The sequence below is a fragment of the Apus apus genome, chromosome 1 (assembly GCF_020740795.1).
Source record: "Apus apus isolate bApuApu2 chromosome 1, bApuApu2.pri.cur, whole genome shotgun sequence".
Classification (NCBI taxonomy): Eukaryota; Metazoa; Chordata; class Aves; order Apodiformes; family Apodidae; genus Apus; species Apus apus.
In genome coordinates this window covers 112,420,600-112,436,722 of record NC_067282.1, presented here as the reverse complement: position 1 = coordinate 112,436,722, position 16,123 = coordinate 112,420,600, and positions in this window count along the sequence as shown.

Here is a 16,123-nt window from a genome sequence, read left to right as displayed (position 1 = left end):
GTGTAAAGGAGTTCAGAAAGGAGCATAACCCTGAAATAGCCACTCCAGACATTTCACAGGGACTGCATGTTTAAACTGTTCTTGGCCAAAAAGCAATGGTTTTGGATTCTCTTTTGAATGCTTTTTTATACCACACTTCATATCACAATAACAGAAGACAAAGTATCTACAAAGATTTCTTCAAATACCAAATGAGGTGACCTTGAGAAGTAGAGCACTGGAAAACAGTGCAGGGGGACTTGAATGGCTTCCGCACAGAACTGGCTGGTATCAGAAGCTGTAGAGCTGTCTTGCACTGCTGGGCTGAGCTACAGGAACCTGCCTAGCAATTTCCAGCTGTGCTGCTTCCATGTCCAAGATGATAGTCCTGGACAGAGCAATGTAACACCATGGGAACTGTCTGGCAGCGGTGAAGTTGGAGATCTATTCACAGCACTTGTTCTATGATGTGAGCGTTGGGTGAGATGAGCTTTTGAAGTACATGGAGCCAGTGTAGATAGGAAAATACATACTGTATTTTGGGACATACCCTCAAAGATGTTGCCACATGGGGTACTCATTGGCATTTATTATGTTAGGGAAGCTTCATTGTCTAGATGACTGCAAGCCCGTGAGTGAGCAGCATCACTTCAGTTTTGCCCATTTGTGTGATCCATGGAATCACAGACTAGTTTGGGTTGGACGGGACCTGCAAAGGTCATCTAGGGCAACTCACCCTGAAGAGAGCAGAGACATCTTCAACTAGACCGAAGCCCCATCCAACCTGACCTTGAATGTTTCCAGTGATGGGGCTTCTACCACCTCTCTGGGCAACCTGTTCCAGTGTTTCACCACCCTCATTGTAAAAAATGTCTTCCTTATACTTAGTGTGAACCTACCCTGTAAATCCAGATGATTATCTTCTGTTAACTCAGTCCTGCTGCTTTAGGGGAAGGAAAATTTTAAAATGTGATTAACAAAAGAAGCAAAAATGGAAGCCAAAAGCTTTGATGTTAGGGATGGCTGAACAGGAAAATTTCCTTTTTCAGCAATTGAGATTCTGTAGCATTTTTAAGAAGAAAAGGTCACTATCAGCCTCCAGTTCATATTTCTGCCTTGGAAACACCCAGTCCAAATACGGAAGTCCAAGGTTTTACTTTCTCCACTAGATTGCTGAGAAAAATGACGAACAGACAGATTAAGTGAGGCAGTAGAACTCAAAAATAGACAGGAACAGGACTCAAATTGAAATGCAAATCAAATGTCTTAATCACAAGGGTATCCTTTCTTTTCATGCTGAGGACTTGCCTATTTAAATGCTTTCTTGAAATAACAACCTGAGTGTAGATGAAAAACTGTGGCAGATGATGTGGCACTGTCATTGCTGGCCTTTTGGCACATTGTTCATTCAGATGTCATAACTCTGTCATACAGCATTGGTGCAAATGGGACCACTAAATCTCTCACTGGCTCATAAAGTACTTAATGAGTGGTTTTTTGGCAGAAGAAATTTTAATCACTCTAATCTCAGGACAACAGTCCCGTAGGAAAAAAAAAAATAATAAAATCTTATTTTTCTAATATTCATTTCAGCTAATGAGAGTCAGAGGACCATAAAATTAAACTTTTAGTCCTGACTAAACTGAATTTGAAATCCAGGATTAAAAAATGTCTTAAAGAAATGCGTGGAATTTGTAGAGAACGAGGAGGAGGCCTGTGTGTTACCTGCTGCAGAAGCAAAGCTTCCCCCTGTTTTCAGCCAGGTCTACCAACCACATTTCCTTTTCAGAAGGCCTCAAGACTGAGCTGGTTGAGGCACCACGCTGGATAAACAGCTTCCTTACTATTGGTTCAAGGTTAAATGCAACACAAAGAGCTTGACACAAGTGGTTTGTACAAAAATCACATTACTGAAAACCAGCCCCGAAGTTCTGGTTAAGTATCAGGATTCTTATGTACAAAGCGCTCAGATAAATTACACCTTATAAAAATATGTAGATATCTTATGTCTCCTTAATCAAGACTCTTGGCGGATATTTTTTGACCTTGGAGTCAACTAGCATTTGTCATCCTCCTTAAAATGTCTTACTTCACTCTTCCAGCCAGCCTCCTTTTTCATGCAACTGTATAGGTGGTTTCTAAAGGCCCTTCATTCTCAGTCTTCCAGCATTTTAATAACTTTAATGCAAAGTCCTGAATGTTAATGAAACATCAGTATATTATATTTTTGCCTCACTCCTTTAGCAAAAATGATTTATATTCAGTGCACTAAGTTTTAATGCTTCACAGCTGAGGCTGTGTATTTTTTGTAGCTTCAGAGACAGAAAGCCTCTAATAATTTAGACAGTCATTGAAGAAAATCTCAAAATTATATTATAAAAACTGAAGACCACATTCAATAAATACATCCACAGAGGAAAATCACATTCTTCGTTGTATTTATGTGTAAATTTACCATTTATTTTATTTTAAATGCTCTTATGTTTTCCTATGGTTCTTATGAAACTCATGCCTCAGTGCTTACTTAGTGAATATCTTTGAAACCATAGTCACCTTTTTGCTCATTTAGGGAATTTATAAAGCTGCTTCACTAGCAGCCTGGTAGCAGTCCTAAATGTTCTTTTCCATTGCTATCACTTTTAATGCTTTACCCATCTTTATTCAAAATGAGAGGAAGTTTTACATCTATTACAAACAGAATTGACTGGAAATGATTTCTTTAGACTTAATCCACCCAACAAGTTCAATTCTTTCTTGACTGACTGGAAACCCATGATAAAACTCACTATCCAAGATATTTTATCTTGAATTTGAGTATTACTTCCACAAATGAACTTACTGACCCTTAGCATTACATTTTGAATCAGTCTTACACCTGATGCCTTTAAAAGCATTTCTGCATTTACAGTATGTCACTTACTAGCAGTGAGTGAAAGCATTATGACTTAGAGAAGAAAATTTGAAGTATCACAAAAAAGTAAACATCAGCAAGTTTTGACCCTTTTTTATACATAATGCTTTAAATCTGCTTTCTTGCTCTGAGTGGGTCATTAATTACTGATGAACTACAACTTTGAAAAGAAAATATAAGTAAATCTCTAATGCACTAAGCTAGAAAAATGACAATGGAATATCTCAGAGGTAATAATTACTGAGACTGGGAAACACAGCATGGTAGGGGCTGGAAATATGGCTAGGAAGTGTTTATACTTTTCCATGGTACCATGGTATCAAGCCAAGGAAAATATTTTCAACTGGAAGAATTATAAAGCAATGGAACAAGGCTCCTTTCAAACACATTGTTTTATTTGAGTATGAGGATGCTCTCAGAAAATGAACTGCATACACCAGGACCTCTTGTGTACCTTAGTTACATCAAAATAACTGGGTAAACTTTTCATACAGTGTCTATTAGAAGACATGTATGTAATTAAAGCCTATTGCTGGATTAGGATCTTTGTATGGTAAAACCACCACTACCCAGCACTGCACTCAAAGTTGAGTGTAATTACTTTTTGCCTGTAATACCTTATATTAACTGTAAGCTGGTTTAGGACAGGGACTTTTTTTTTTTTGTACTTACGTTGAGAAAAATATGGGGCTGACACCTCCTTAGGCTTCAACAACATAAACAGCTCTTAACACTACTTTCAAAAATACGATTTACCTGAGGAACCACAGATGGGTTACAAGTATTTCTGCTTATATTCTTAAGTGAAGGACAGAGTTCGAAAGGTGGGTTATGCAGTAGCCTGTGGGGAAGGATAAATTAAGACAGCAAAAAGGTGCTACCCAGTGCAGTCTTAGTACTGCAGCATTTAGCTTAAATTATTTGAATATTCATCCAGCAAGGCAAAACCTGTTGCTACTGGGCCCTGTTAGTTTTGCAAACCCATGGAGCTTTGGCATGAGCTAAGCAAGAAGTACTGGCAAGTACTGAGCAAGAATACAGTTGCTTCCCTTTCTCCACCTCTGGGCCCCCATCCTGACAGTCCTTGTAAACATGGAAGTGGTTACCTAATCTTCCACTGAATTGTTTGTGTGTTATGTCAGTGTTTGCAGATTGAGGGCTTAACAGATAAGGTCTGTACCTGCTATTAATTTGTCTCAACAACTGAAAGTGAGTGATGAGGATTTTTGCCATGATTCTGTATAGATTGATGCTTTTTCACTGTTCATTTCAAAACGACCTGTAACCAAAATTCTTCTGCAATGCTCAGCAGGCATAGGACATTTTTATCTTGTCAACAATAAACAAAAATTGGTCTTACAACCTTATATTTCTATGGACAGCAGTCAGATTACTATCTACATTTGCCAAGTCTCTCCTACACTACCCTGACAACATTCCACTTCTGCAAGAATGACAAGCCTGTTACATCCAATAATAATTTACAGTCAGATAAGGAGAAAATTACAAAGAAATAAGGGATAGCAAAGACAGAGAAGAGTGAAAACCAGACATGTTGGGTCTTACTATGCTATCACTCGATATGCAGGCAGGTGAATTGTCATTGCCTTACTATGGTACAATCAGGAGCAGCAGAAAGGTACCAGCAGATGCTGATCTCAGGCCTCCTTGAGGAGCTGTTGTCCCATGTTCCTGTAGTGTCTCCCTCCAAGAGAGGCTGAAATATTGTATTAAAGTAGTCTTTCACCTTGACTCATACTCATGGACTATCTTCAAAAAAGGTTTTATAGGCCAGAGCTTCAGATAAAGGATGACTTAACCCCATTTGTGGATTGCAATAGTGTTTGGCCATCTTTTCCTAAGTAAGCATGTAAATAGAGGCTAGAAGATGAGAACAGTCATTCCATATTTGCATTTATTTATTGCAAATTTTCATTTCTAATTTTCTTGCTGTTCTACAATATATAGTGGAGGCAGTGATGGTGTTTGTGAACACCAAATTCTACCAATGTGCTACTATAAATTCACATACCATATTAAAATCAGAAACTATAGAAGAATTTGCCTGGTACTGAGTGCTACTAATTGATGCTATTTCAGCAATTTCCTGTCTGTGAAACATATGCCTGAGTATATGATTTTCAGTTTACTTTGTAGTACCCTTAAAAAAATACTCCCATGAAAACAGACCTCCACAACTTCAGTCCAATATTTTCTTCCCATAATTAATTAAAAGTTTAAAATTGCAAACTATTCTGGGCCAGAAACACAAAGTACTCAGTACCTGCTCTTATTTGGGATGTGGTACACCTAGGGAATTCCAGCTAACAGAGCTTTAGACTACCAGAGAGATATAAAAGACAAACACAAGTGCAAAGAGATGAACAGATGTGCTTTTAGATAATCTCCTATCTGAGAACAGACCTAACAACAGAAAAAATAAATTGTTTGAACTTAAGTGTATTGACTGAATATTACTTATACAGACCTTTACAAAGATACACATTTAAGTATCCTGAAAACTTGCTCGGCTTTGCAGGACTAATTTTTGTGCAGTTCCTGCTTCTCCTGGCTTCTGGGTCAGATATGTGTATTCTTTCAGGGCTCTGGAAAGAAATAATTGTCCCCTGGAACAAAATCTTTCTGCTAGAGAAAGCTGTCAGAGAAACTAGAGTGAACTGGTGCATTTGCTGATGGGTGGGTTTGACTGCTCAGGACTCCATCCATAGTATTTTGGAAAGATTTTCCACAGTTCTAGGTGTTGCTTCAAACTCCCATCACTGAAAGTGGAGTCATTTTGCAGGAAAGGAAAAAGGGGTGGTGACCCCCTAGATGAGCACTGTTGCCAACACAAGAGGGTGAGGAATTCTTGATAGATACAGGTACCCATGGAAATTTCCAATGGGAGTAACAGATTAAGTATCTTCCCCCCACCTTTTAAGATATAGGGGACATTTAAGCCACTGTGGGTAGACAGAAACAACAAGCATGAGAATGCACTTGTGATATTTTTTGATTGGCTAATTACATGTCTACTGGGCTAGTCCCTAATTTGCACTTCAAATACTGTAATTTGCCTTGTCAGATGCTTCTTTGTGTTGTACATTTCACTGTGTTAAAATAATTACCATAATATACTTCTTGGGGAAATTACTGTTGTTGGACCTAACATTTTCACAAGGTCTTTTCAGTCAATCACCACAGTCACTCCCATTGCCCCTTGTACTGTGATACATTTGTGGGGACAGGAAAGAGTAGGAAAGATCAGCCAAACAATCTCTGAGATACCCCTTACATACATGCATACAATAATTCCTCTCTGCCAGGTCAGCTGTGAATCCACTTGAAGTATTTTCTTCCCAGAGAGTTTCTGGAGCACTGAGTCACTCTTATGGTCAAACTTCAGATAATTTCATAAATTAGGAGACTATCCCATGGTTTTGTACTGTACTTCTGCACAATGCCTATTTTTGGCCCAAAATAGTGATCTGGAACAATCCTTACTTCAAGAAGGACGTTGAGTGCTGAAGCATGTCCAAAAGGAGTCAACCAAGCTGGTGAAGGGTCTGAAGCACAAGTCTTGCAAGGAGCAGCTGAGGAAATTGGGGTTGTTTAGCCTGGAGAAAAGGAGGCTGAGGGGAGATCTTATCATTCTCCAACTACCTGAAAGAAGGTTGTTGTGAGGTGGGGGTCAGTCTCTGCCCTAAGTAACAAGTGATAGGACAAGAGGAAATAGCCTCAAGTTGCACCAGGAGAGGTTTAGATTGAATATTAGGAAAAATTTCTTCACCCAAAGGGCTGTCAGGCCCTGGCACAGGCTACCCAGGGCAGTGGTGGAGTCACCGGTATTTAAAAGATGTGTAAGTGTGGTGCTTAGCAACATGGTTAAGTGGTGGACTTGGTAGTGCCAGGTTAACAGTTGGGCTTGATCTTAGAGGTCTTTTCCAACCAAAATGATTCTGTGACTCTATGACTGTTACTTTGGAACCTTTCCTTTTCATTCCCAGTTGCTAACTCCAGTCCAACATGGGCAAGATTACACAGAAGAAAATGTTTATGAAGAAAGTTCTCAGCTGTTTTAACCACTGTGAATTAGGCTTTTACACTGTAATTTGCAGCTGAGCTCCACTCCCTATCTGTCTGCTCCTGGCATCACAGCAATAACCTTTAGGAGGTATCATGGCACAGCTGCCAACCAGGGAGAGAAGCAGACAGCTGATCCAAACCACAAGCAATGCTTTAATTTCTTGATGTTGTTATCATTGTGACTGCATAGCATCCACTTCTTTCTCTTGATCTGAAGTGCCATAGGCAGTTACTGCTCCTGGTGACATTCACCACCTTACCAGTTTCTACCCCAACAAATAATGCCATGACCATTGACCTCAAATGGTAAATGTGAGAGTTCTTAGCCAGCCCATCCAGTTCCCCCAGGGTGTCATTCACCTCAGCACGCAGCCTGTGCACCCTTGAAACCCACAAAAACTCTAGTGCATGTATGAAGACTTGTCTTGGCCCATCCTGAAGGCTATGGCAATCTTTCTGTCTGATGTCTGCACCTGAGATTCACCTTCTGTGACCAATTTGGATAGTCTGGATATGTCAACGTAGTAAGTTGATCTCCTGCCCCTGACTGACTTATTCCTTGTAATGATTTGTTGTATATACTCTCTGAAAAAAACAACAACAAACAAACAAACAAAAAACCCAAACCCAAACAAACCTCTGCAATTTATAACAGAGGAGGTATGTCTTCCAAAACAGCTAGCAAGAAAATCGAGCAGGGAAGAACTAAAGAACTGCTCAAAATAACTAGCCTATAATCTGGAGTTATTCCGCTTCACAGTGGTGCACCTCTTACTGAGCACAGAGTGTCCCACCCTGTTGAGTTAAACCAATGGTCCCTCTAGCCCCATGTGTATAATGGTCTGAAACAAAAAAAAAGAGCTAAATTTTAAGAACAGGGCAACATTTCCTCAATATAGTCTCACAACTTCACAGCAGTTCATGATTCTCCTGAAGCACAGGTTCTAGCTACATCTTTATGCTCATCTACAGCTGACAGATTTTTTCCCTTTTAATTGGTAATGTTTTTTACTTCACTCAACATTTTTGCTTTCAGAATTGCCTCTGCCATTAATTTGTCCAGTTTAATGATTCATGATTTGGGGAAAATACTTCTTTTTGATTGTTTTAGAACTCTTATTAGTTCTTAAATTATGTAATTTTTCTGTTCATCTCCTGTAAGCCATTGTGATTTTATTGAGTCAATAACATCAGTGCTGAGCTTTTCCTTTTCTGGGATTAAAGGATGCGTTTGTATTTGCAACATGTTACATGGGGGTTTATTTGCAAAAACTTTCTTGAGATGCTAAAATTGAAGAGTTTTGATACGAAATGGCTTGTTTTACATCCTGTTCTTGCACTTGAAAAAAATCTTTTACTATGAGATTGTCATACTACTCTAAAATACAGATTCGAATTTGTCCTTTAACAGCAGAATTAAAATATTGCAAGAGTTTTTCAGTGAACTCCAATATGCATATTACAATGCAGAAAAAGGAGCACTTCCACTATTTTAATATATTTGCCTTTATTACTGGAGCAGTATTTTTTTCAAATCCATCTCGAAGGATTTTCTAGATTAATTGTCAGTTTATGCATATTTAAATATTAAACATTAAAAGAAAACATAAAGTTCATTAATAGATGGTATTTTCATTAGATATTTTTCAGCATTTTTATTGAAGGTTATACAGCTAAGTGCTCTACAACCCTTTTAAAATAATATCAATGAGATGTGCAGCTTCTGAGGCTATGACCTATTATTATTTACTCAGGTTGCAAAAAATGTGTTTTATTGTTTAACATCTTAGAAAAGCCTTTTTTGTCTCAGAATAACTCATACACACATCAGTAAACTGGTGATCTTGCTGTTTTCCTCTGGGTGCATTGCTGTATGTTGTTAATTTTCAGAGAAAACTGTCAGTAGACTTAACATCCGTGAGGATACCAATATGTAAAATACACTCACAAGCCTTTGTAATTAAATTCCACTGTTTGGTAGAAATGGGATCAGATTTACCAGATGATGCAGCAGAAGCTTGTAGTCAGGATTCAAGGTTTTAAAAAACAAAGCACACTTTTCTCCAGATGTTTCTTCAAGAATGATTAGCTAAATTTCAGTACTCTGTAGACATTCCATTAATGCAGGCCATTTTTAACTGGTTGAATAATAAAGAAATTATTATTTCTGACCAAACACATTATAATTAGCAAGTAACTTTATGCACATCATCCACTTCTAAAACCAGTTTAGGACTTGCTGCTGTAACTGTAACTGTAAATTTACTGAGCTCTGTGTAATGTGATTCTGTTGTCTGTCAGAAACATAAAATAAGAACAAAAGGCAGAAACATCTGAATTTGAAGACCAGCTTTTACACAAGGTCTCTGCCCATGTTATTAAAAGGTTCATGAATTTTTCTTGTCATGTTTCCCATATGACAAATATGAAATTATTTTAGAACCAGTTTAAGTCCTAGTTTTGCATTCAAAATGTTAGCCATTCTTCCTGGTTTCAGTGCTGCTACCTACAAAACAATGACAATAGACATGACCATTCCCACAGAAGGCTGGGAGGATTCATCAAGGTGTGATGGTAAAATAGGAAAGTACTGGTCCTGTAAACATCTTAAACAGAAGCATTTATCTTGGCTGTTACTTAGCTTCAAATAAATGAAATACAGATTGTCTTCCTAGGTGGCTTTAACCCTCGCTACCTTCACTACAGCAAGTAAAGTTCATAGAGCAGAAACCACTTAATCAAAATCTCACTGGACATGGTCACATTACTACCGAGTCCTTTTTTTTTTTTTTTTAACAAACTCTTAATGGTTGGTGCTATTTTTCATTTAAAAAGAAAAACTCTGGACAATGCCCTATTCATTTTAGTGGGAACCTTTATCTTGGATACAAATGGTATGCCAAGATCACAGGGAGAAAACTGTAAGGGTAACAAGTTTATTATCAGTATATATGAAGACTACATCGTTTAGGTCTTCTATACATTTGAGGATGGAAAGAGCTAGATCAGTTTGCTCATTCTCCTGCTAGCTCGAGACTTCTTTGTGATTTACTCATAAAGGGATTTATTAATGGTCTGTTCAAGACCAAACTATCGGCAGGCTGGTGAACACCTTTGGTGCACTGCTGACCAATCCTGCAGCCCCCTTGAATGCGGTGATGTTTAGGAGCACAGACTATACCTTTGAATCTTAAAAAAATCCGTTTCCTGCATTTTAGTATCACAGAGATGAAAAAACTCTTTGTATCTGCAGAATGATAGTCTCATGGGTGCTTGCTGTGTGCTCTCCATTCCCTGGCTGTAATTGTTATGCTCTGAACTTTATGGGATGCCTCATTATAATTTTAAGAGTGAATTCCCTACATAACTTACAGTTAAACAAAATAATTAGGTCCTGAAAGAAAAACCTAATGCTTTGTATCTGACGAGGACTATTAATCTTTCCCAGTAAGGGCTGCAGACACGCTGGACATTGGCAGTTAAGCTGCAGTGCCAAGGCTGTAAAAACCAAGATAAATTACTGTTTTACTTAAACTTGTCTGCTGTTGATGGACCTAAGAGGGGCTTAGCTTCTAAGTGATTACAAAGACTGTATCTTATCACAACACTTTCATCTGGAGTAATTTTCAGACATTTTGAAGTAGTTTTGTTAGCACTCTGTTTTGTGAATATTGTTTTAAAAAATGTTTTGTTAATGCATTACATTAGTCATGTTCATAATGGTGTCTGTGCCCTTTGTGGCCTACAAAGGCAACTTAATCATTCCAAATACCACATCTCACATCCTAGCTTTCCACCGAGAAATTCTGCAGTCTTTGGAGGCTTGACAATGTGACATTGCAGGCAGTCAAACCTCAACTGCAGCTCTTTCACAGGCTGGTTGAAAAGGGAGAGGGTAAGGGAAGGACATTTTTAATGTATGGCTCAATATATACACCTAAGCTGGGTCTGGTAATAGGAGAATCCAGTAAGTGACAGAGTAATGTGCTGCAGAGATGCCCAAAACAACACCCACCCACCCCTCTTGCAGTGCATGGAGGGGACCTTGTGTTTCTCCTGATTGCTCTGGCTGATCAGCCTTGGAGGCTGGAGCAATGCCATAAGATGGCACAGCCCAGGCAGGCTAATCCTTGGCAGAGGTGCCATGACAGCTGCCCACATTTCTATTTTGAGCCTCTAACAATATGCTGCTATGGTCATTGGGCCAGGAGGAGTAAAATTGATGTGCCACTTCCCCTCAGGAAGCAGCTGGGGCAGTTGTGGGCTGTAACGGTTTAACCTGGCAAGCAGCTGAATACCAGCCAGCCACCCCCTCATCATCCCCTGGGGAATGGGAGAGGGAATTGGAAGGGTGAGGAGACTTGTAGGTTCAGATAAAAACAATTTAATAATTGAGATAAAATGGAATAATAATGGTAGTAGTGAAAGAAATAATAATAATGGTAAAAAAATAATAGTAATGACAGAATGTACAAACACGTGATGCACAATGCAAATTTCACCAGCCACCAACCAATGCCTAGCTCATTCCTGGCTAGCAATCCAGGAGGAGAGAGATCCTGAGACTACCAAGAGAGTGATTTTCTGGTCAGCTCTCATCTATATATTAAGCATGACATTGCACGATATGGAATACTCCATTGGCAATCTGGATCCATTGTTCTGGTTATCCTCCCTCACATCTCCTTGGGCACCCACACACCAGCAAAACATGGGGTCCTTGATTTCATAGCAACAGCTGAAAACGTAAGTGTATTATCAACATCCTTTTCATGCCTAACCTCAATTTAAAGGCAAAACATAGTACTATTCTAGCTACTAAGGAGAAAATCTATCCCAGCCTAAACCATTCCAGATAAAGCCAGGACACGAACAATGAGGAGTTCTCATCTTGCGCCCACTTTTCATCTCATCCACAGACAGTCAGCTGAAGCCGTGGCCCACAGGAATCTGTGCAGCAGGATGCTGCCAGACACTGTGGTTTGCCCATCCTCTGTTGCCAAAGTGCAACCATAATTATGAAGAAAACACACTGAATGTAGGGTTGCTTCATATCCACAAACCTAATTGTTATAATCACCAGGTGATTACTTGCAGTGCTTCCTCATCTCTGGTGTATCCCACTGACCTTACCCCTCAGCTTCTGCATTTTTTCTCAGAAGACCATTACTTGATTCTGCTGCTCCTAGGGTGTTGTTCCCTGGGTTGAAACACAGTTATCTGAGTGAATCTGATTTAGGCTCCCGTTTGGTAATTTTCTTCTCTCCAGCTGCAAGAAAAGTCATAACTGGTGACTGAAGAGCTTCCATAGAGCAAAGCATTGTTTCGGAGAAAAGCATTTTGAGAGAAAACATACATCACCACCAATAAAGCAGCCAGCCCTCCTACCTGCTTACAGGGTAATTAGTGGTTTTCCATGTGGGGCCCCTGCAAGGACCTACTGCACATTTTCTTCTTTTCTTACTCATCTCTGCCAGAGCTCCCTGCCCCACAGATGCAGGGGCCCTTTCAAGGCCCTTCCTACCGGTCAGGTGCCAGCTGAGAAGGGACACTCCAAATCTGGATAAGCACACCACATTAGGCATAAGCTCTTCCAAGCTACCAGCTTGCTCTGATGGGCTTCTGGCATCCGTGCGTCACCACATCCCTACCCTGCCTGCTGCCCCTGCCTCTTCCCAGACACAGCATCTTCTTGGGATAGCAAAGCAGCAGCAGAGCTGTCCAGGACTGCCAGCCTGGGGCAGCTCCACTCAGGGCGATCAGGAAAGGGAACTTCGTGACAGCCTGTTCCTTGTGCTCTGTTCCTGCTCCACACATGTGCACTTTACATGTGACTGTTGTTCCGTTACTAGGGAAAAAGTAAAAATTAAAAATAAAATATTTAGACATGTTGCTGTTTTACACTTCACCACTCTGCTCCTTTCGATTTCTTTTAAAATGCCAGTATTAAATAACCATAGAATTGTAGAATCATAGAATACCAGGTTGGAAGGGACCTCAAGGATCACGTGGTCCAACTGTTCTTGGCAAAAGCACAGTATAGACAAGATGGCCCAGTACACTGTCCAGCTGAATCTTAAAAGTATCTAATGTCAGGGAACCCACCACTTCCCTAGGGAGATTATTCCAAGTGCTGATTGTTCTCATTGGGAAAAAATTTCCACTTGCGTCCAATCAGAATCTTTCCAAGAGTAACTTTTACTGATTACCCCTTGTCTTTTCCCTGTGACTCCTTGTAAAAAAGGAGTCTCCATTTTCTTTGTAGCTGCCCTTCAAGAATTGGAATATGGCGCCAACGTCCCCCTATGCCTTCTTTTCTCAAGGCTGAACAAACCCAGCTCTCTCAGCATTTCCTCATATAGACTCCCAGTCCTTTGATCATCTTCATGGCCCTTCTCTTGACCCTCTCCAGACTGTCTACACCTTTTTTTTGTACCATGGGGACCAAAACAGAACACAGGTGATGTCCCTGTTCCTGAAATCCAGCATCCTGTTGGCTTTCTTTACCAAATACTAACATCTTAATTTATAAGGTGTGTTGAAGTTATAGGCACAATTACTATGGGTTTTCTTTTTTTGTTTGTTTTTGTTTGTTTGGTTTTATATCTGTGAAGTTATGGAAGGACCATTTCAGGGCATTTTAGTGAAGTTCAGAAATATCCGTTTAAAAGGTATCGCTGGGAAGCAAAAGGAAGACAATGCAGAAGAAGTAAGGATAAATCCTAACTTTTAACAGGATATCAAGTAAGGTGAATGTTAATCAGTTCCTGCGTTACAGCTGAAGTGTGATTTACTCACATTTTATCTCTAGTAAGCCATGTAGTGTTGAATATACGTTAATAAGTTGCTAAGCCACAGTTATCTTGGTACCGATTCAATGCCATTATTTGCTATTTGAAATACATAAGATAAAAAGGTGTAATAATTAAATAAGAAAGGAAAACACGATCTCTTGGAAATTGATTACACCCGTCTTTCACTGTGTGTCTTATGCAACACAAAATATTGGGAATACCATTCTACTGAAATTTAGTCAGATCTTCTGAGCTTAAAGCCATTATTGCTGATAGCAATCGTGTTATACAACTCTTTGAGTCTCAAGTAGTCACTATATGAAATACAAATTTAATCTATGCAACAACTTTTCAAAAAGCTTAAGTGCCAAACAATAAAAGAAGAAACTTGAAAGTGTTTGGGGTTTTTTTCCCTATCCAATGAAACAAATCTTTACCATGAAGTAGGGAAGTGCTGAAGGAAAAGGGAGAGAAGAAAGCAGCAGGCAAGAACTAGAACAAATCAGAACAAGTTACAATGAACTTTCCCAGATCTGCACAGGTCCCACTACACAATCCTGTGATGCTGAAATCACCCTGACCTTTCCTGTACCCTTTCCCCTCTTGTTTTCCTGTTGTTATTATTCTTGCACTGTGTGTATGTCAGGTGTGTGCTTATACATACTCCTACGCATACCTAAAATGTATATGTTCCTTGCATTCAAGGAAGTGCATTTATATTAAATTCATGGTTTGTTTCATCCAGTAGTTCCTTTGTAAAGCTGGGTAATTTAGGGACAACATGGCAAAGGAAGCTATTGCCTGTATAATACCCTTTGGTCAAAGTATTTGCTGGGAACAAGAAGAGCAACATACAAGGCGGAGTGGGCCTGGAGACATTGCTTGCACTTTCTAGATGAGGGGCAAGGTAGAAGAATCACAGAATCAGATAATTGTTTTGGTTGGAAAAGGCTTTTAAGGAGGATGAGGGAGAGGGCAGAGCAGATAAGATTATCAGGGAATGAACGTGTGGGAGCATGGCTTTGTGGTCAGGGATGAGGGTGTTTGACATGGATGGAAAAGTCCTGTGTTCAGGTCTCTCCTTCATTGGCACTGCACAAACCTGTGCATGAAAAAGCTTGGGGTAAAGAAAAGAGCAAATTTTCAGGTTCCTCATTGAACTTGGAAAGATAAAAAACATTTGTGTAACACTTATATTTGTGTGAATATTAGCATGGGGAATACATGATTTAGGAAATGCAAATGGGAGGGGTTATCAATATAGTTTGTTATAGAGAACGAGTTTATAATTTTAATGTTTGAAATAGTTTAATGACATATAAAGGAAGATTGATTAATTGGATATAATAATGATAAAAGCAAATTAGGTGTCATATTTGGGAAAAAAAAAGAGACAAATTTATTTGAAGATTAATGTTTTATGTTTTTTAAAAAGACAAAGAGTTAAATATTTGCAATTTTGCCAAAAGATACTTATAGAAAATATTTGTAGGGAGAACTACATTTTGCCTCACGTATGATATTTGTTGTCCTTATCTCTTCAAGCATAACTATGATACCACACAAACAAAATTGTTATATAAGGAAGTGTTTATTTTATAGGTTACCTTCAAACTACATACACAAGGACTATGTGCAACGTACATATATGTGTACAAAGAAAATTAGACTCTTCCTAAACAATTTTATTTGTACATGGACCTCAACTGGTATCTACTACTAGCTGAATGGGAAAATTCTTAGATATTGGCATAGGTTCAACATATTGTGCACGGACAGAGCTTGTCAGTATAACCCCAAAGTTGCTATTTCCCAACTTTTGAAATTTAGTTTTAACATTGAATTTGAACAGTTGAATTTGAACAATTTTGTGCAGAAATACAGTTCTGTTGATGAGAAGGGAAAACAAATACAAGCTGAGTTACAGTGTTGGTGGTGGTTGCTGTAATAGTTTTTGATCAATTAGAGTACAAGCTTAAATTGCAATAATCATAGTATAACTTTTTGTAACTTGATAATAAGTATGGATGTAAGTTTGACATAATGGAGTGATTTTGTTGCCAATAATAACTAGATACTCCAATGTTTTAATCAATAAGATTAAAAAAGGCTTGGAAACTAATATGTAATACACATAAAATGAGGCTTAAAAGGTGCTGTCCCCGAGGTGATGCTTTTGGAGATAGCAGTGTTGTTCTGCTCTGCCAAACATTGCTAAATATAAACAAGGCAAAAAAAGTGAGCAGGCTGAAGCTTTGGTGGAAAGAGCACTGTTTTATTTCAGTTTTCACTGTTTTATTTTTGGCTCCTGCTTTTCTAAGTTTATAGGTTTTATAAGGATGTCAGCGTGGTT